Source organism: Ambystoma mexicanum, chromosome 2q, assembly GCF_040938575.1.
Source record: "Ambystoma mexicanum isolate Mex_15411 chromosome 2q, UKY_AmexF1_1, whole genome shotgun sequence".
Classification (NCBI taxonomy): Eukaryota; Metazoa; Chordata; class Amphibia; order Caudata; family Ambystomatidae; genus Ambystoma; species Ambystoma mexicanum.
Genome location: NC_090924.1, coordinates 464090935 through 464113601, shown reverse-complemented (window position 1 = coordinate 464113601; position 22667 = coordinate 464090935). Strand labels below are relative to the sequence as shown.

At 44.7% G+C, this 22667-nt stretch overlaps 1 protein-coding gene across 1 annotated transcript in view; it reads left to right on the top strand.

The window, feature by feature from the left end:
* The window catches only part of LOC138569530 (cytochrome P450 3A29-like), a 334912-nt gene that overhangs the window by 154659 nt on the left and 157586 nt on the right, over positions 1 to 22667 (top strand). The window lies entirely within an intron of this gene.

Sequence of the window (22667 nt, the reverse complement as noted above, 5' to 3'; positions counted from 1 at the left end):
TATCAAGCACACCCAGATCCAAGAGGTGATGTTTATCTCTGCCTTTAATTACTGGTTTCAAAACCATTCCAAAATCCTTCTATAGATTTAGCCCAGTCCCATGTTACCACTGCCCACTTGGGTTTAGCGAAAAAAAAGCTTTTGGGTATCATTACTAGTTTAGAGATAAATATGCAGTTGTACTGCCCAATATCAGTTATTGTTACCTCCACTCGGTCCTATGGTATTACCACAGGCTTATGAGGGTTGACTCCATATGGATTTTTGGTGGATTAAATTGTGCTGTAATTCCAAACGTTCAATCCAGACTTTTATTTTTTGTTCTTTTTTTAATCATTATTAGTATTATTAGGGTATGTATTGAGCACAGATCTAGCTTCAGATAGCAACAGCTTGATTTTCAGCTCGTAGGGGGAAGTACACAGTGAGGAAGCAGAGATACAAGTGAGCAGGGATCTCACAATGGGGGAGTGGCTGGGTAGGCACGTTGGCAGCAGGGGTTCTACAAGCAATCAGGGAAGAAAACCGGTGGGAGCAGAGAGTTAGGCGGGTAGTGTGAGTGAGCAAGGGAGAAGCCATCCCCTGAAGAAGAGTGTATTGAGCTCCTTCTTGAAATGTTACAGCCAGGGCTTGTCTTGTGTTGACAGGGAGGAGGTTCCAGATTGTGGGAGCATAGACAGGGGTTCTTACCCTCTTGTACGAGCCAAGTTCAGGTCTGTACATGCCCTTACTTCTGGTGGATCGTACGCTTCTGGAGATGCTGAGCGTGTCACTGATGTAGATTGGGGACTTGAGGGCAACAGCTTTTTAGATTATGACGTAGGATTTGATGGTGATACACGCTTGCAGCAGTAGCCAGTGAAATTTGATGAGTCACTGTAATGTAGGCAAATTTGCACTGTTCTTTTGAGTCATGCTGCAGCATGTAGGACATGTCTCAGGGACCCTAGTGGGTTCGCTGAAAGGCCTTCTAAAAGGGCATCACTACCATCCAATTGGGAGAGGACTAAGGCTTGGACATCAGATCTGTTTGCATTCATTGTTTGTACTCATTGTTTGCACGGATGAAAGGCTTGACTTTCCGCAGGAGTAAAAGTTGGCAGCAGGCCATTTGTGTCTTCCTTGCTATGTATTGCTTGAAGGAGAGGTGTCTGTCGATGTAAAACCCAGCAGACTTGCTGCATGTGGGGAGCTAGGGTGTGAAGCTATCGAGGTTCATATAGGAGAGCCAGGCCTGGATGTCATTGAAGAAATCTGTGACAATCTCTTGTTGATCATGGGACTGAATCTGGTTGTGCCTCCTACCATCCGAGGTCTCCACAGGAACCTTGGGAGACCTGGTGGTGATTGTCCTTGAACCTGCAACATTACAACTCTGTGTGTTCTCAACAAAGGTGAGGCAAATCTTTCCCAATGATTTACTGTAACCATTATTACGGGCCCCCAATCAGAAAGACTGAACTAAGGAGGAAGAAGGCACTGTTGTGTTGTACAGTGATCACTAAGCAGAAACAGTAAATATAAAGACCCGCATAGGCAAGTATAAAAATAACATTTATAACAATAGGCACGCTTTCAATATTCCAAGGTAAGTAAAAATAGTTAAGTACAACTCACAGTTGTGTAAACCAAAAATCGTGAGGTCTTTGAGTCAATGATGAATACCAGAGTCTGGAAAAGAGCTCTCTGGTAGAGTGAACTATCAGAGGGTGAAGAAGAATCCATGAGCAAAGTTTTGCTTCAGATCCCTTGCTTTGGTGTCAAAAGCATATACATTGAAATGGAGCATTAACAATCTAAGGAACCAACATTCACAAAATCACTGTTTGGAGTTGGTCGGTGCGGAATTAACGTGCCGTATTACCGTATTCCGGTTTCTGCAGTGGCGTAACTGGGGCCCCCATGTTGCGGGGGGCCCCGTGGACCACACAAGCCTCAGCCCGTCCCTGCCAACAAAAAAATGAAAAAGGTGTGAGCTTACGAAGGTCCTAGAGGCGCTTTTTGCTCGGCAGTGCAGGGTGCAAGACTTTCTTTCCCTTGTCGGGACACTCTCTCGGTAGGTGGTTGCTAAGCAATGAAGAGCCCGGCATTCCAGAGAAGCAGAGAACTTCTCGCTATCGTAGCCCTGCCCTGTGCCCAGGTCCTGACTGGAGTCAGACCAGACGAAGCAGCGTTGAATGAAGTTCGGCTAGAGACTGTCACCAAGGTAACATTAACAAGTGTTTGAATGTGTACGTGTTTGTGAGATAGGATATGGCGTCAGATTAAGGCACTCAGAAGCCAGGGCTCACCCCCACAGCAAGAGAGTTGGGCAGTGCTGGAAATAGAAAAAAATGTAAAGGGGAATCCCACAAGGGCCAGGGTAAGGGCAGGGTTTGAAGGAGGGTGACACAATTACATCGACACAGGTAATTGTATTTAAGTTTCTTTATTGGCAAGACCCCGCAGCCTCTAGCTACGGCTCCCCTCGCTCAACGGCTGCTGCGGAATGTTGATTCTGAGCGTAGATCAACATTCCACAAGATGCCTATGCATGAGCCCGTGCGTATTACAACATATCCTCTTCCCTTGGATAAAAATGTTTACAAATTTTCTTAACAATGGAAAATGAAACAACATCACATGACATGTCATAAATGCCACTTACTTTAACAAATATAACCATCCAAGTAGCATAGATAATATTAAATGTACTCCACTCTTAACAAACATAATCCCTAAATCTTATGGGACGCCCACAGCTCCTACCCACACAATCCCTTTGTTGAACTGGATCAGGTTCCTGAGCCATAGCATTCTGAACTTCCACATTTACCTGTGGATCAACAGGACCTAGGATTGGTACCCCCTCTTGCTGTTCACTCCCAATGGATTGAGACACCACAGGATTATAATCCATCGCTGTTTCCTGTGTTTCCTCCTCCCATTCCACCCCATCCTTATCCACACGTCCACATCCATCCACCGCCACACGCCTCTTACTCCAAACAGAGCCATCCTCCAAATGCACATACCCTTTTCCCACTTTAACAACCTTCCTCGAGGGCATAAAAGTGCTGTACCCTTTATGAACTAATCTAGGATTCTTTATGTACACCTGATCCCCAGGCTTTACATTCAACTCCTTCCTACTCCTTTGTGAGGATTCCATAGTCTGCTGGCGCTCTAAAATGCTGCGATGTATTGCTTGCAAATCCATCTGGCATGGGCCACCACCCCCCATAGCCAATGTCCTCAACCTTGTACCTGCCTTCCTACCCCTCATTAGTTCAAATGGAGATCTTCCCGTAAGCACGGCCGGAGTCCTCCTATATGCAGCCAAATATTGTGTCACAACTTCTTGCCAATTCCAACCATTGGCCAACGCCAATTGTATGGCTGACTTAATCGTGCCATTGGCCCTTTCAACCAGACCATTTGCCGAAGGATTGTACAGAGCTGTCCTATAATGCGAAATGGCATGCTTTTCCAAGAATTCTCTCATGGCACTAGAAGTGAACTGCACACCATTATCCGTAACTAAACTTGCCGGTAAACCCTCACGGTCAAACACTTTTCTCAGAAAATCAATTACAGTACTGGTCGTAATATCTGAACACGCCACCACCTCAATCCACCTGGACGTATAGTCCACCAACACCAACATGTACCTGGACTCAGGCTCTAAACAGTCGAATGGACCCATAATGTCCAAAGCCAATTTCGACCATACCTGCTCTGGAACCTCAACAGGATGCACCGGTTGTGGATGCAGTACCTTACTCTTATCAATGACAGAACACGCTTGACACTCTTTCACCACCTGTTCCACATCCCTGTCCATTGACGGCCACCAATACTCCTCTCTCAATCTCCTTTTAGTCAATGATCGGCCCAAATGACCTTCATGTGCCAATTCCACCATTCTCCCCCTCAAACCTATCGGGGGTATCAATCTACTACCCCTCGAGACACCCCAAGGACCCTCTGCTAATTCCTGGAGAACCTGACCATAACCTTTCCCTTCCGGCCTCTCCTTCACAGTGTGCCACCCCTTCACCAAACCTTCCTTAATCCACTTTAACTCAATGTCACCCTCAGACTCCTGATCCCACACCGACTTCTCCACAGCTGAAGTGACCAAAGCAAACTGACACTCCAGCACATCATCCTCCTTCCCTACTTCCCCCTCACTATCCTGCTCTACAACTGGCAACCGGGACAAACAATCCGCGACAACATTCAATTTCCCCGGAACATACTGCAAAGAAAAATTGTAATCTTGTAACTGTACAGACAACCTCGCAATCCTCGGGGATACTGCCATGACTCCCTTGGAAGAAAATACCTGTACCAACGGTTTATGGTCCGTTCTGACTACATAAGGTATACCCCACACAAATGTCCTGAAATGTTTTGAAGCCCCCAACACTGCCAAAGTCTCTTTCTCTATTACCGAGTACCTGGTTTCCACATCTCTCAAGGTCCTCGAAGCAAAAGCCACCGGGACCCATTCCCCATTGATGCATTGCTCCAGCACTGCCCCTAGGCCCACCTCACTTGCATCCAACGTCAACGCAGTTCTATTTTTTGGGTCAAATGATTTCAGACATGGAGCCTTCTCCACCTCCCTCTTAACCAGCTCAAATTCTGCCGCACACTCCGCAGACCATACAAATCTTACACACTTCCTCATAAGAGCTCTCATGGCCACAGTTCTTTCCGCGTAATTTGACTCAAATTTAACATAATACTCTGCAAGACCCAGGAAAGCCCTTAGCTGATCCTTATTAACCGGAGGTGGCGTATCCCTCAACACTTGTACCAACTCCCTTTTTGGACTTGCACCTCGTGAACTCAGTGTGTCCCAGATATGTGACCTCCTCCACCGCCACCTGACACTTTGTTAATTTTACTGTTAGACCACTCTCTTTAAGAATTTGCATGACCTTCCTTACCCTTTCATCATGTTGCTCCCTGCTGCTGCCCCAAACCAAAATGTCATCTTGAAAGTAGCTGACACCCACCACCCCTTCAAACAACTGATGCATTAGCCTCTGAAATACTGCCGAAGCCAAACCAAACGGCATACGACAAAATCTGAACGCCCCGAATGGAGTCACAAATGAAGTAAGAGGTCTCGACTCAACATGTAGGTCAATTTGGTGATACGCCGTTGACAAATCAAAAGTCGAAAAATAATTAGCCTCACCCAACGTCAAGAGCAACTCATTAATATTTGGCAAAGGATGCCGATCCACCCATATGCTGGCATTTAACTCCCGGAGATCCACACACATTCTGATGCTGCCATCACCCTTCTTCAATAAAACCACAGGAAACAACCACTCCGAAGCCTCGATGGGTTCTATTATTCCTGCCGCCTGCAACTTAGACAATTCCGCCTTAAATGCCTCCCTCACTGAAACTGGCACCCCCCTCACCTTATGAACTCTAGGCACTGCACCCTTCTTCAACACAATGCGATGCGTAAAGCCCTTAAGCTTTCCCAGGATGTCAGAAAATACTTCGGAAACTCACTCATAAGCACTGTAGGAGTAACTCTTACATCCTTCTCTTCCCTTCTCTCCCTGACACTGAGAACCGGTTCTTTTTCACCTGGATGAATTTGTATTTTTAGTGCAGCCTGCTCATCCCAACCCAACACACTTGTCCCTTTTTTAGCCACATACACTTTACCTAAAGTTTGCCTTCCTTTGAATGAAAAATTTGACCAATCATAACCCAGTAGCTCAATGGAACTTTGCCCATATGCATACGGTCTGATATCTGGAGCCAACAAAGTAGAGATCGGCTTACCCAAAACCTCTTGATACACTTCCGGAGACACCAGTGTATAAGGTGACCCAGAATCCACCAACATATCCACCGGGTGCTGGTCCACCAATATTGACACCCATGGACCCTTCCGCCCACCACGCTCCACATGTAATATGACAGTCTGTTTAGGACCCCCACCTGAAGCTCCCTCCAGGCCCATAGTCAACTCTTCTGTAGTTACATTTGCGACCACCTGCCCTTTACACATTCGTGCAAAATGGCCTATCCTTTTACATTTCCTGCACTCTACATTGCTAGCCGGACAGAATTTCGAATCCACTGTATGACTTGCCCAACCACAATTTTTGCACACTTCTTTACTTTTAGGTGCTCTATTCCCTTGTACAACCCCTTTGTCCAGAGCCTTCTTGCACTTTGACACCACCGCATGCACCGTCTCCCTATTTCCATCCCTTTCGGTAACAATTTGTACACTCGCCTTGGAGGCTTCAATTGCTCTAGCAATCTCCAAAACCTTATCCAGTGATGGATCACTCTCAATCCACAATCTCTCTCTGATTTTTTGATTTGACGTTTTCATCATTATCTGATCCCTTATATGTTCCTCACCGTTACCCGGGAACCCACATGTAGCCATGAGCGCACGTAAGGCAGTAACATATGAATCTATACTTTCCGTGGAACCTTGTGCCCTAGAAAAGAACTTATACCGCTCTAAAACCAAATTAACTCTTTTTCCAAAACGTACTTGCAATTTCTTCAAAGCCGTCTCATAGGCACTTACAACCATTTCCCCTTCACCTCCCCCTTGAACCATTACATTCTCTCCAGGCAGGTGACGAAAAACTCTCAAGCCCTCCGTACCAATACAATTAAGCAAAGCAGCCTCCTTTTCATTATCATTAAACTTTGCCCCACCAGCAGCCCGCAAATATACTTTAAAGGCATATACCCACTGCTCCCAAGGCACCGCTGGCTCTCCTGGGTTAGGCAGAAATGCTGGTGGAGGCATAGCTGCTGTATGCAACATGGTCAACTTTACTGGCCAAAACCTTGTGCCCACCCAAAATAACTTATACACACTTTTAAGTGCCCCTTATAATCAGAGACACTTTGAGTCAGTAGGCACCACATCAACCAAGATGACCGCACCCGGATGTCTTCCCTTGTGGCCTTGTGAGCGTGCACCCCCACACATATGCAGTACAACCAAAATCCTGGCACAGGGTGAGTCACAACCAAAGATATATCCAACGATGTGGGATGTCCCAACCCTACCAGCCCCCCACACTTCCAGATCCACCTTAAAGGCCACGTAGCTGATGGTGTTCTCATCCTGTTTTTTACCAATCCACCATCCCCACAGACAGCTGCTTCATAAAGCACACTGCGCCTGCTTCTGCAGCCCCTCCTGCTTCCCTGGAGCGACCGCAGGAAGCTCTGAGCACGCAGACGTCACCATAGCCCCTCCTCGTTATCTACGAAGACACTATCGGGGCGGAGCTCACTGCCGGAAGAACTGCTGGTGCCTGTGCTCCCGTTGGGCCACCAACTCAGGAACGCCACCGGGGGCGGGACCAGCTGCCGGCGGACATCGAATACAGGGCCAGAAGACACTATCGGGGCGGCGCTCACTGCCGGAAGAACTGCTGGTGCCTGCCAATGCCTGTGCTCCCGCTGGGCCTCCAACGCAGGAACACCCCTGGGGGCGGGACCAGCTGCCGGCGGACAGCGAATACAGGGCCAGCTGCCGGCGGACTGCAGGTGCGCTCGCACACCGGCCTCCGATCCGGTGCACCACACAAACTGCCCCCGGCCAACCGGCAGCAACAGTTCCTCGTCCTCCGCACCTGACGGCGTGAGCGCCCGCTCTGCCCAGTCCCACTGATCCAGGCAACCGGCGGCAGCCCGGCAGCACCCCGCCTGGGCGCTCAAGCAGCTCCTCAACCTCCACCGGGGCTGGACCAGCTGCCAGCAAACAACGAATGCGGGGCCAGCCGCCGGCAGACAGCTAATGCAGGTGCGCTCACCGGCCTCCGATCCGGGGCAACGGTTCCTCGCCCGAACAGTTCCTCGACCTCCACACCTCACGGGCAGCCACCCGCCCGGCCTTCAAGCCCGCAGCAGCAGCTCCAGAAGGTCCAGCGGCAGTCGGCCCCCGTCCACACCGACTGCGCCCCAGACGATGGGGAGCCAGACAGCAGGCTAGCACACGCGTGGAACAGGGTCTCGTCCACAATCCCGGTCCTCGTCGCCAATGACACAATTACATCGATACAGGTAATTGTATTTAAGTTTCTTTATTGGCGAGACCCCGCAGCCTCTAGCTACGGCTCCCCTCGCTCAACGGCTGCTGCGGAATGTTGATTCTGAGCGTAGATCAACATTCCACAAGATGCCTATGCACGAGCCCGTGCGTATTACAACAGAGGGCGCGCAGTTGGCATTCGAACTCTGCTCAAAGGAAATGTTGAAAACAGTAGTTTAAAAAATGGAGCAATTACTTTCATGCTGCTTCTTTTCAAACTCCACACATTAGATCACTTTAAATGACTTCCATGGCAGTGGTGCACCCAAAATATCACTGCTGTCCGCACAAAAGAAGTATTTATTTGTGATTAAGCAGTTTGACAAGCATAGAACATCTCTATAAATATAACCTGTAATAAAACATAAAGGGCCTCATCATCAGTTGGGTGGTATCGGGATAACACCCAACGCAATTAGCGTTACCCCAACTCAGACCCTGAGTTGCGGGGAGAGGTAAATCCCCATTCCTATTGGGTACAATGGGGTTTTCTTGGCACTATTCGCTCCACGCTAATAGCACCGAAAATGGGCGGATAATTGTCATTTTTACCTCCAGCAAAAAGCTGCAGGTAAAATTCACATTTTTCCGCCCAACTCGTGATTGGGCGGACGGGTAAATGCGTCAGTAATATGTTTACTGTCGCATTTTACTGCTCCACCTAACTTGTGATGAGTCCTAAAGGCAGGGGCACAAAAATGACAAGTTATTTGTGTGGTAGTCTGACAAAAGGGAAAAACATTTAAAAGACAACTAGTGAATGCAAGTTTAAGCAGCAGTTTGGAAATTACTTTTTATTTCTTGTGAAAGTGTAAGATTCGCATTAATAGTTTTGCCAGCATGTAGAAAGACTGCTTTCAACAGTGATGGCCTCAGAGGAAATGGGCGCTCAGTAAAGCCTTGTCAGGGCTGAGGCAGGCCGTGTCCGAGATCCGGCCAGACATTTGATGCCGGATCTCGGATCGGGCCCAGCAAGAGCCAGCCCATTGATTAGCGCTGGAGTGAGGGCGTGAATGGCATTGCCAGGGAGGAATGTTACACAAAACCCTACATCATGGATTCACACTGAACCAACACAGTGCAAGTTTCACAAGAGGACATTCTTTTTGGCTGTTGGGAACGCTCGGAGGTTGCCTCTCCTTCCAGCCTCTGCTCTGAAAGCAAGTGCTTTTACCAGCACTTATGCAGTGAAATCCTGTACATTGATTGCAACTGGAGCTTCCTGTGTGTCCTTCCTCTCCCTCAAATGCAGCCGTTTTCACCTTAAATTGGTATTGAAGGCAAGAAAGCAAACAGCAGTGCTTTGTTTCATGCATTTATGCTGTGGTTATCACGGACGAATGGCAGCACTTATCACACCAGCTGATTTCGCAAAGGTTTTGTGTTCCAGATCCACTGTAGGCATAATTAGATTTGGCGAGGTCTGCCAATGGGATCCTGCTATCCTTGGGATGGTGCTGGCACCCCACGACGATTCCTCAGCTTTGTGCTGACGGAGGGGTCTTCAACATCCTGGGGTCTGGTGTTTGGGTAGCGGCGCGCTCCCTTCCTTTCCATTCCATGGCTCCTGGCCAGCATTCTGATCCACTGTGCTGCCTCCTACAGTCTCACCTGCCGCCAATGCCTGTCAGGAATTATTGGCAACCATTGCTACTGACTTGGTCCTTGTCTATATTGTATATTTAAAAAAAAGATGCTTCCACCACCAGCGCTGGTCATTGGGCTGGATTTTCCCGGATCCGAGATCTCCCTGGATCACCATTTCCACCCCTCAAGAGATCTATTGTTTTTGAATTTGCATTTGTTGCTGAAGCCGGGATTCGAAGAGAAACATACCCACTAGGCCGCTTGGACCTCTGGTTAGAATACAGGTGTAAATGCCTGTGAGAATTGCAGAAAGTATTTACACAAGCTTTGCAGGTTTGAAAGGTGTGCATCTTTTATACTTTGCTTGCACCGTCATAGGAAACACTCCTCCTCTCTTGGGTTATTTCCCAGGTGTTAATAATTAATCTCCTGAAATAGAAATGTTTATTAGGGGCTTAGAAAAATATCCTGTGAACTCCAGCGACACCCCCCACACCCTGCTCGCTGGTGGGATTCTCAGAGTTAGTAATTTCCATATTCAGCACTGACCAGGGCCGTAATCTACAAATGTATGCATACATCACAGTCACACTGAGCAAGTGCAATCATGTGAGACAACGTCTGAAATCACATTGGACCTTCAAATATTGCCTGCCCCTCTGGTTGGTAACTCAAAGGGAGGGCCCAGCACAGAATATATTAAACCTTTGTTCAATGTGTCTTTTCTGTGCAGTTTCTTAACCTATATGCAGTGACTCTGGATCTTTGATGTCCTACCCTACCAGACTTCTTGACCCTTGGCCATCTTTTCCCATGCCCTTGCTCCTGCCCTAGACTTCTACTAATACTAGCAGACTACTTGTCTTGTTCCCCTGATGACATTGGTTCCACCCATGTCAATGCCAGTCCTTTAGGCACTACATAATGACATGCCTTATATATCCTGGCCCACAAGCACGGCATGCATCTTGTCTTCTTCTTCCAACAGATCCTCTGTGTGTCCTACAGCAAGAGGCTATGCAGACTCTGGCATTATACATTTGTGTTTGTATTTATTTATTTAACCTATTTGGGGCTAACTGAGATGCGCCTTTCCTAACAAAGTGGATTCACTTTGTTTCTTGGAAGTTTTTTGTTTGATTAAGTCCTAGTGCCACAGGACCGTTTTTGGATTGGCAGCTCCAGGCGAGAACATTATGATAAACTTACTGTACAGTGAATTTATGATTTTCTTAATATAAGCAACTACTATAATACGTGGTGCCCACCTCACCCTCTTTTTCTTGGATTCCTCACTTGGCACAAATAGAGGTGGAGCACACAACTCATAAAAATATTATAGATCATTAAAGTATTTTTGAAAAAGGAATAGAATGTCATACACTGACATCGAAGCCCTGACCACTAACAGCGCAGACACATTGGGTTTTTCATCTGAAGAAGCAGATGCAATATTAGGTTTGATAAAAGACAGCGGCTTTGGAAGCAGTAACAGCAAACGACAAATTAAACAATTAGAGTATCTAATTCGAAAGGAAATAAATTGTAAGCTACATGCGATAACCCTAGGGAGATACCATAAAAGTCAACGGATTCTGAGAGGACTACGCATCCAGTTGCGTCCAACATTGTGTAAAGAGAGTAAAACTTTTGTGAAGAAAGGGGACGCTATACTTAACAAGTGCTCTTTGGATCTTATATTACTGACCATACAAGAATTGGCAAAGGATATAACGGATCTCAGTAAAGAAATCCAAGAGATTGAAGAAGCTTTGGTAACAACATTGAATAGAGAGGAAGTTGATTCTATCCTTCAAGAGATAAATGACAAACTGGCAGATTACAAAACAGAATTAGAATCCAAAAAAATCCGCAAATTTAAAAGGGATACTTATGATTATCTTAAAGATGAAGTCTATAATTGGATGGACAAATATGGCCCCCCAATAAGGAAGCCTAAGCCTACAAATTCAAGTGAAACATCAAGCTCAGGAACCGATACAGAAAGGAAACCCCCGAACCGAGAAGAGGCCAGTACGGCAAGCACTTCAGGTTTCTCGAGAGTAACAGAAGAGACACCAGCGAGGGACACACCGTCTTTTTTAGACAAAGGAAGAAGAGAACGAGACGGGGGAGGAGAAAGACCAAAAGGAAAACCCAACACGAGACTTCAACAAAAGAGAACATAGTAATACATTTATCATCTAGAGTTTTGACTGATAAAGAAACAGAAACACTACAGAAAGGCCTAAGTTTTGTCCCTACATATGACAGCACGTTATTTGAGTCTAAAATAGAACTTTTTAAACTAATCAGAAAGATGAAACTAAAGGTGTTTTTTAGCGAACTGTACCATCAATAAACTAGGGAAGAAGCAGAACTCAAGGAATTTAGAAGCAAAAGTACCTTTATCCCTCCAATAAGTATACCTTCAATAGAAATCTTCCAAAAACAAGTTACAAGAGATTTTGAAAAACTTAAGTTTAAAGGTCAGTCACCTCGAAACATGAAACCTCATGAACTAAAGTTGATACCTGACTTATATGGAGATCCAGCAATCACAATAAGGGCTGCGGACAAAGGAGGAGGTTTAGTATTGCTTAACACTAGAGAGTATGAAGAAGAATGTGAGAGACAACTAAGTGATGGCAATACATATGCCAGATTGACACAAGATCCCACATCGGAGATAAAAGAAAATTTGAAGACTTTACTAGATAAACCGGAGGAATTGGAGTGGATTAATCACCACACAAAGACATTTCTGACCAATTCACATCCGAAAATACCACACTTCTATACCCTTCCAAAGGTACATAAAGACCTCATCAAACCCCCTGGGAGACCTATTGTAGCAGGGATAAACAGCATTCTAGAACCTCTAGGCAAATATGTGGACTATTTTTTACAGCCACTGATTCAAAAAACCAATACATACATCAAGGACTCAACCCATTTTTTACGACTCTTGAACGGAGCTCCATTCAATTGCAACATCTGTTTTACCATCGATGTTAAAAGCCTCTACACATCGATCCCCCACGATTTAGGGGGTGAGGCGGTGGAATGGATGCTACTCAATGCTGAAGAGATACCAGCTCAGAAAGAATTCATAATGGTACTCCTGGAGTTTATTAGCAATAACTCATATTTCCGATATAAGAATGACTACTATCTCGAAGTGGCTGGGACAGCCATGGGAGCCACTATGGCCCCCTCTTATGCTAACTCATTCATGTACAAATTTGAATTTGAAAACATACTACAAAATGAACATTGGTACCCAACATTGGGTCTTTGGATCAGGTATATCGACGACATATTTGGAATATGGAAAGATACAGAAGAAGAACTGCTCAACTTCTTCACATATCTCAACAACATAGATGCCCGTATCCAATTTACTCAAGAACACTCCCTAACTAACATCCACTTTCTGGATGCAGACATTAAGATTGCCAACACAGGCTATCAGACCGCCATCTTTCGAAAACCCACAGATCGGAAAAATCTATTACAACGCCTTAGCTTCCATCAACCGAGTCTCATAAAAAACCTTCCATACAGCCAGATGCTCAGGGTAAAAAGATTGGTAAGTGACCCAGAAGACTACAAGATAGCCATCCAAGAGATGGGGAAAAAGTTCCTGGAGAGGGGATATTCGGAAGAAGAAATAAACACAGCTCAATCACGAGTAGCCACACAAAGCAGAGAAGACCTATTGAAGATAAAGACTAGGCAAGAGTCGGCTCCACCACTGGTCTTTGTGTCCAAATACTCACGTCAAAGCAACCGTATTAAGTGCATTATTAAAAAACATTGGAACACATTATTATGTTATCAGAGAGTAGAACACCTGTTTAATGAAGTACCCACATTTGCCTATCAGCGAAGTCAAAACCTAAAAGACAGACTAGTTCAAACTAAACCAACACTTAAGAAGAAACTCACAGAAAGAATTGGAACATTTCCTTGTTTGAATTGTAGCAATTGTAGTTATGTGATGAAAGGAGAAACAGTGAAACATCCCCATACAGGAGAGACAATCAGATTGAAAGATTTTGCTACATGTGACTCTATTAATGTGATTTATGCCGTCAAGTGTCCGTGTGGACTGTACTATGTGGGTCAGACATTGCAAGTAGCAAAAATTAGGTGGAACGAACATAGATCATGCATAAGGAACCACAATCTGAACTCAGCGGTGTCAAGACATTGGGATGAGAAGAGACACAACCTGGCTCAAATCCGCTTTGTTATCCTAGAAGTGGTTTCTAAAAGAGACACCCACGAGAATTTCCAAAGGAAAATGGATCAAAGAGAATCCTTTTGGATAGACCGTCTGAGTTCCCTTACTCCAAGGGGGCTCAATGAAGAAATAAACTTTATGTGTTTCTTGTAAAATCATTTCTGTAGAATAGAATTAACTTATTATTCACAGAAGATCAATATTTTCCATGAAAACAACCGTTGCTATTGTTCCGCTATTTAACCACATTTTACATTCCTTGCCATGTTTTTCTCTAAGATTGCACTATACCTAGGTTTATGTCTTCATAATAGTGGAAAACTCATTGCTTAAATGACACCATAGTGATAGAATACATGTCCCAGAGTTGGATTACTATGGATTATTTTATTTCATACGCCCTACTTCCCATATTTAGTCAATGTGGACCTATAGTCTTGCATACATTATTACGATCCGTTAAATGAATACACACTGCTAGTCCCCTAGTTGCTCTGGCTCAGTAGACATGAGATTACAATCACGCGCATTGACTTTCAATGCGTTGGTCACCATGGAGACATCCCCGCCCCCTGGCTCGCGCCCGGATGTGGGGCGCGAGGCGTACGTGCTCCAGGCAGGACCACGACGCCTCGCACCGTCTCCATGGTAACCTTTAAAACGAAAGGTAAACTAACGCGAGCGCGTTGCAAGCGGCTCACTCTGCAGTCACGCTTTGTGCACAACAGAAGCTTAGTAAGTACAGCAGTAACAATTAGATTTCACAGGCCTTACCTACGGAAGGACTTGAGGATGACTTAGCATTTTTGTTTAACTTTCTTGTAGATCTTGTTGTACCCTCGTACAACACCACGATTTCAGCGTTCGGCATGACCGAGGTATGACATGCACACATAGTTTAAAGATAGAGAGAATATGCTTATTTACTTCAGTTAACTAATTGGTATTCCGTTTTGCTTCATTCTTTCTCATTATCTCTTCAAATGGACGTGGTTCGCGGATTGGTATGTGATTTTTGTAATAACCCTTAAACAATGGCTGTTGTATGTACATATACTGTTAACAATGTAATAAGTCATGCTATATTACTTGTTTTTTGCTATAATACCGCCCTGAAGAAGGATTAAATCCGAAATGCATTGGCACTAGAGTATTATGGGCAATTTGAGATGCAAACTCATTGTGTGATTTACAAAAACAAATTTTGGCGGCAAATATTACAGGAATGTGAATTAAACAATTCCTGCTAAAATATTTCTTTGAACTTCATTACTTTTATATCGTAAATTGGATACCTAATCTACAACATATTAAACATTAGCAACCTATTTGGGGCTAACTGAGATGCGCCTTTCCTAACAAAGTGGATTCACTTTGTTTCTTGGAAGTTTTTTGTTCGATTAAGTCCTAGTGCCACAGGACCGTTTTTGGATTGGCAGCTCCAGGCGAGAACATTATGATAAACTTACTGTATAGTGAATTTATGATTTTCTTAATATAAGCAACTACTATAATACGTGGTGCCCTCCTCACCCTCTTTTTCTTGTATTTATTTATTGCACTTTTTCTTGTATTTATTTATTGCACATATCGTGTGTTTTGACCAAAAATAGTTACAAAATGGAACAGTTGACCACTGGCATAACAGGACCCCTGCATCCCTTGTGGGATGGAGAGCCCCACCCCCAGGTCGATGGGGTGGCGGGGCCCTGGGTGGGGGGGCCCTTCCAGCCCTCACCTTGACTTTTAGTCAGAGAGCTGAGCCGTGGCTGACTGCAGCTGGCGCGAAGGAGGTGCACCACCTCTGGCTCACTCGCTACGCACGTGAAGGAGGTGCACCACCTCTGGCTCACTCGCTACGCACGCGAAGGAGGTGCACCACCTCTGGCTCACTCGCTACGCACGTCAGACAGGAAGCAGAGTCCCCGATTCCTGTCTGTGTGCCGCACCAGAGCTGGAGGCCTGGAACAAAGGAACGTCGCTCGCCCAATATGTGTATGTGAATGCCTGTTGTGATTGTGTATTTAATGTTATGGATGTATGTATGTTTCTGTGTGCGTGCACGTGAATGGTGCATGTATCTATGGGTGGTGAGTGCGCCTGTTGTGTGACTGAGAATGAAGTGGGTGTGGATGAATGTCCGGGGTGATCATGTGGATAATGCATTGTGAGTGAGCATTGTGAGTGAATGTGAGAGATGTATGGGTGAGCGACAGGTGGGTGAATGGGTATTAATGTGAGTGTATGTTCTGGATGGGTGGATGCCATATGGAGACTGCAGTGCAAGTGGATGTGAGAGAAGGTGTATGGGTGAGTAAATGGGTATGAATGTGATCATGTGTGTGAATACTCTTGGTGGGTGTCTTTGTGCAGAATGCAGTGAGTCACTGTGAAAGGAGTTTGGATGAGTTATAGGTGAGTGAATGGGTATGAATGTGACTGAATGTTCTAGATGTGTGGGTGCTGTGTGGAGAATGCAGTGTGAGTGAATGTGAGAGAAGGTGTTTATGGGTAAGTGACTGGTGAGTGAATGGGTATGAATGTGATTGTGGGTCCATGTTTGGAGAATGCACTGTGAATGGTCTGGGTGCATGTGAGTGAATGTGAGAGATGTATTGGTGAGTGAATAGGTATTAATGTGATGTATAGGTGTGTGTGAGTCACTGGGAGGGGGGGCAAGGAGCATGGGAGCAATGTTGACATCTCCTTAAGTTACATGGCTTGTTCTAGTGGCATTTCCAGGCGTAGCCAACTTGATGTGTGTTATTATGTAGCTAGGCTGGCATTTTGGTGCAGCCAGTCTTGGCTTGACATTTGTACCTGGCATCTATGATAAAGCAAGCAAGCGTGATGTGTTATTACATGGCTAGCCTGTCATTTTGGTGCTGCCAGCGTAGCTATTTCTTACTGAGGCATTATATTTGTTTGCTGAGCATCTGTGAAAAAGCAAGCATAAGCATACTTTTATGTCAAGACTGGCCTACATTGGACCCAGTTTGGACATGTTTTCTTATTGTGGTATGGCATTTTTAATGGTAATGCCAAAAGGAGTATGTTCCTTGGAGGTGGTAATGGCATATATTGGTGCAGCCAGCATGGAAGTGCATATGCACAGAGAGCATGAGCATATTTATCATACTGGCATATATCAGTGGTCAAAGTAGGCAAAAAGAAGTAGTGGAACTATGTTCATTGCTGACCTTCCCCTCACAAACCACATTGCCATGCCCCCTCCCATGCGCAATACAAATCCCCAAACGAATGCGCCTGCTGTTTAAGGGAACATCAACTTCTTCCTACACTTTTATTTTAAAACATAACCATTCCGGATGGGTTTCTTTTTAAAATAAAAATATAGGAAAGGAAAAATGTTATTTAAGAAAAGTAAAGGAGCATTGTTCCCACCCACTTTCGAGCACTGGCATATATTGTGGGTAAAGGCATGAAAATGCATTGGGAAATGTTCATGTACACTGTTGGTGACTTGCATCTATTGTATTTGTTCATGAGCTACCCAACAAAAACAATTGCAAACTGGCTGGCTTTTTACCCAATTTTTCACAAAAGGTGTTCTGTATAAGGCACCATTTTAACACATTATTCTAAAGGTTTTTTTTTCACAGAGGGAGAGCCCCCCTTTACCTGCTTCCATTGATTCGGGATTCCGCAATACACTTGGTCGCTCTTGCATACTTGTGACAAATATTTACACCCCTCCAATAAACAAAATCACCAGTCGCCACTGGTGGCTTGTAATTTTGGTTGCATGTGTTAAAATCGTGGCAGAAATGGCTGTTTACACAAAACGTTGCAGCAAAAAGGCTGTGGTTTTGCCACCACAATCCATGTAAAGGATGCGAGGGACACCGCCGCAACCACCGCTCCCCTTAAATGGAATAACAGGGTACACATTTACCAGGTCAAACCACATCATTTTTGCCGTGATTTTTGGCACAGGGGACATTTTGCCGCGATTTTATTACTGCATACCATAATTTTGGGTTGCCAGATGCCAGTCCCTGCCCCCTTGTTTTTACGCTAGGTGAAAGATTTAAGTTTTGATTAAAAAAATACATCTTTAAACTAGCGCAGTGTGCATGTGCCCCTGCAGCAGCATGATCATCATGGACATTGCACACGAATGGTGGTCCCGGCCGGACCGGTGTGTTGCGCTTCCCGTGCTTTGTTGAGGAGCTTCGGGGTGGGGGTCCGCCACCAGCATAGCTCGCAGGGGGCCCCCAAATTACGCCAATGTTTTTGCACCGGCCAACTACAAGTTTGCCAGTGAGGTGCCTGCATTACCTCCAGCCAAGAGCTGGAGGTAATTCAGGCACCTTACCAGCATAAAAAAGCCGGTAATACTGCAAATCCACCTGTGGAGTCCAATATGACTACATGGAATGGGGATTTGCCACTGTCAACGGCACTAATAATCCAGCAGTCATGCCGCCGGACAGAGTGCTGGTAATGGTATTACCATTTACCGGTATTCTGGCGGAATTGCAGACAGGATACCGGTAATGATGTAATGAGAGCCACTGAATTGGATTAGATTTTTCCATAGTAGGGACAGGTTGAAAGGATGTGTTTCCTCACTGGCCCTTGCTAAAGAACTCCCCTGCTCCCAGGCTCTTGGGCCTGAAGCAGAGTCTCGTCCTCCCCCTTGCCTAGTATGTGCATGATCTTGGTTGCACCCCCTACTTGCTACTTGCCACTCCCTCGTTGAACACTCTCCAGTTATCCAGCTGGCTTCATGTTCTATTACGACAAATAGAAAAATACATGGGAGGACAACACAAGAACAGCTCCTAGCCCAACATTCCACTCATTCTCTTCCGTAAGGTGGGAGCAAGGTTAGCGAGTGTATGGCAAAGAAAATGCAAGCCATTTAAAATAAAATAAAAAAACATACTCACGTGGTCTGACGAGGGCAGGCCAATTTACATATATATTTCATAACACCTGACCAGATTTCCCTGTTGAGTTCTTTGACAAACCCAGATTCTAGTTTTCAGCGTTGGATATTGTTGGGTTAGGTTTCGACACCCGCAACGATCTCCAGCTGTACACAATATCCTTTAAAGTGAAATGCGTTTTTTAAATATACAATATTGATACGAGTACATTCTATTCGAAACGGAGCCCAAACCAAAAGGCCACCTCTCAATGTAGATTGCTCTATTACCCAATCAGAAGTGGAGAATGGGCGGTGGCGTGTTTCTAGGGAGGTGAGGTGATCCACCTCCAGGTAGGTACCTGAATCTTCTTTTTATTGAGCAGCAGCTTAAGCACCGTAGGAAAGGGCGACATTTCGTGACACACAGCGGCAAGCGCTGATGCAAGAGCCCTCATATGCCTAGGCAGTGTGGCAGACAGTCCCAGAACATGGCTCCTGTGAGTATTCTAATCCTCCATTTGGCTGTTCCTTGCCTCAGAGGGTTTGTAAGACAAGATGGCGTGCGGCCAAGGAGCCTGTCTATTAACGGAATGTCAGGAACGTATTGTAAGCGGTAGAGCACACTCAGTTGAATCCGAAAACCGCATTAAGGGCAGTGTGAATTAAATAATCTGAACAGGAAACATTCACAGATACAATGGCGATTGTTCTTGATGGTTAGGGTGGACGTCATGAATAGTGCTGCTACTCCTAAGCCCTCTCCGCCAAATCATAGAATTTGATTAATGGTGCTGCCACAATTGAAACTTCCTCTTAACAATTAGTCCATTCCCTGTCATTATAGTTTGTGGTTTTCTGCCATACTTGGACAAAATAAATATTGCTGCTTTGGTATCAAGGATGGGCATACACTGACATTATCCTCGGTTTTACATTTTAAAAACGCAGGCCCAGAAGACCGAGTTATTTGGTCGAATTCCGAAAATGTGTTTTCTTTGTTACTATTTAGTTTTTTTTAAACAATGCAGGGGGAGACCCTCCACCCCCCGCTCACCACTTCCCCCTACCTTTTATTTATACCCTTCGCCAACCCCAACACTTCCTTACATCCCTAAAGAGAATCATGCTTTGGTAGTCGGGGCACTTACTAGCGCCCATCTTGACTACTGTAATAGGCAACTGCTAGGCATTCCTTCTAAACAGCTTAATCGGCTCTACAGAGCTCAGAATGCGGCTGTTAGATTGATTTTTAAACTACATAAATCTATAGTGTGTCTCCATATCACCGGGAGCTACATTGGCTCTCAATTGCTGAACGCATCAAATTCAAGACAGCCTGTATTGTCTTTGAATGTGTAAACTGCATTGCCCCTTTGTATTTAAGGGAGCTAATTTCAACCGTATCAGCCTGCGAGACAATTACGCTCTAGTAATAGCCACCTCCTGATCATTCCTCATTCTACTTATGCATCTCGAGGTGACAGAAGATTTGCTGTCTTCGGGCCCAGGCTGTGGAATTCGTTGCCGCTACAGTTTAGGGCCATGAGTTCGCTCTTACAATTTCGCCGAGCACTGAAAACTTTCCTCTTTAGGTAGATGACCACCGTTGCTTGGGGATCCTAAATTTCGTAATACTATTTACCCATTCTATATCATCTGCACCAATATATGATTAAGTTTGTTATGTGCGCTCGATCTTTCCGGCTTCGTTGGTTTCTGATTCGTTTTTTGGGATTACCTTTTCGCTCATGCGGAATGCATGAGGCATTCTGCCCTCATGTGCTTCTTGGGTTGTGGGTCTGATCTGGGCCTAAAAGCATTTTCGGAAAATGAATTCACATTTGGTGAAACCGGGACCATTCTCCCTAATTATTATTAAAAAACATTGGAACACATTATTATGTGATCAGAGAGTAGAACACCTGTTTAATGAAGTACCCACATTTGCCTATCAGCGAAGTCAAAACCTAAAAGACAGACTAGTTCAAACTAAACCAACACTTAAGAAGAAACTCACAGAAAGAATTGGAACATTTCCTTGTTTGAATTGTAGCAATTGTAGTTATGTGATGAAAGGAGAAACAGTGAAACATCCCCATACAGGAGAGACAATCAGATTGAAAGATTTTGCTACATGTGACTCTATTAATGTGATTTATGCCGTCAAGTGTCCGTGTGGACTGTACTATGTGGGTCAGACATTGCGAGTAGCAAAAATTAGGTGGAACGAACATAGATCATGCATAAGGAACCACAATCTGAACTCAGCGGTGTCAAGACATTGGGATGAGAAGAGACACAACCTGGCTCAAATCCGCTTTGTTATCCTAGAAGTGGTTTCTAAAAGAGACACCCACGAGAATTTCCAAAGGAAAATGGATCAAAGAGAATCCTTTTGGATAGACCGTCTGAGTTCCCTTACTCCAAGGGGGCTCAATGAAGAAATAAACTTTGTGTTTCTTGTAAAATCATTTCTGTAGAATAGAATTAACTCTATATTTTATTCACAGAAGATCAATATTTTCCATGAAAACAACCGTTGCTATTGTTCCGCTATTTAACCACATTTTACATTCCTTGCCATGTTTTCCTCTAAGATTGCACTATACCTAGGGTTATGTCTTCATAATAGTGGAAAACTCATTGCTTAAATGACACCATAGTGATAGAATACATGTCCCAGAGTTGGATTACTATGGATTATTTTATTTCATACGCCCTACTTCCCATATTTAGTCAATGTGGACCTATAGTCTTGCATACATTATTACGATCCGTTAAATGAATACACACTGCTAGTCCCCTAGTTGCTCTGGCTCAGTAGACATGAGATTACAATCACGCGCATTGACTTTCAATGCGTTGGTCACCATGGAGACATCCCCGCCCCCTGGCTCGCGCCCGAAGGTGGGGCGCGAGGCGTACGTGCTCCAGGCAGGACCACGACGCCTCGCACCGTCTCCATGGTAACCTTTAAAACGAAAGGTAAACTAACGCGAGCGCGTTGCAAGCGGCTCACTCTGCAGTCACGCTTTGTGCACAACAGAAGCTTAGTAAGTACAGCAGTAACAATTAGATTTCACAGGCCTTACCTACGGAAGGACTTGAGGATGACTTAGCATTTTTGTTTAACTTTCTTGTAGATCTTGTTGTACCCTCGTACAACACCACGATTTCAGCGTTCGGCATGACCGAGGTATGACATGCACACATAGTTTAAAGATAGAGAGAATATGCACATTTACTTCAGTTAACTAATTGGTATTCCGTTTTGCTTCATTCTTTCTCATTATCTCTTCAAATGGACGTGGTTCGCGGATTGGTATGTGATTTTTGTAATAACCCTTAAACAATGGCTGTTGTATGTACATATACTGTTAACAATCTAATAAGTCATGCTATATTACTTGTTTTTTGCTATAATACCGCCCTGAAGAAGGATTAAATCCGAAATGCATTGGCACTAGAGTATTATGGGCAATTTGAGATGCAAACTCATTGTGTGATTTACAAAAACAAATTTTGGCGGCAAATATTACAGGAATGTGAATTAAACAATTCCTGCTAAAATATTTCTTTGAACTTCATTACTTTTATATCGTAAATTGGATACCTAATCTACAACATATTAAACATTAGCAACCTATTTGGGGCTAACTGAGATGCGCCTTTCCTAACAAAGTGGATTCACTTTGTTTCTTGGAAGTTTTTTGTTCGATTAAGTCCTAGTGGCACAGGACCGCTTTTGGATTGGCAGCTCCAGGCGAGAACATTATGATAAACTTACTGTATAGTGAATTTATGATTTTCTTAATATAAGCAACTACTATAATACGTGGTGCCCT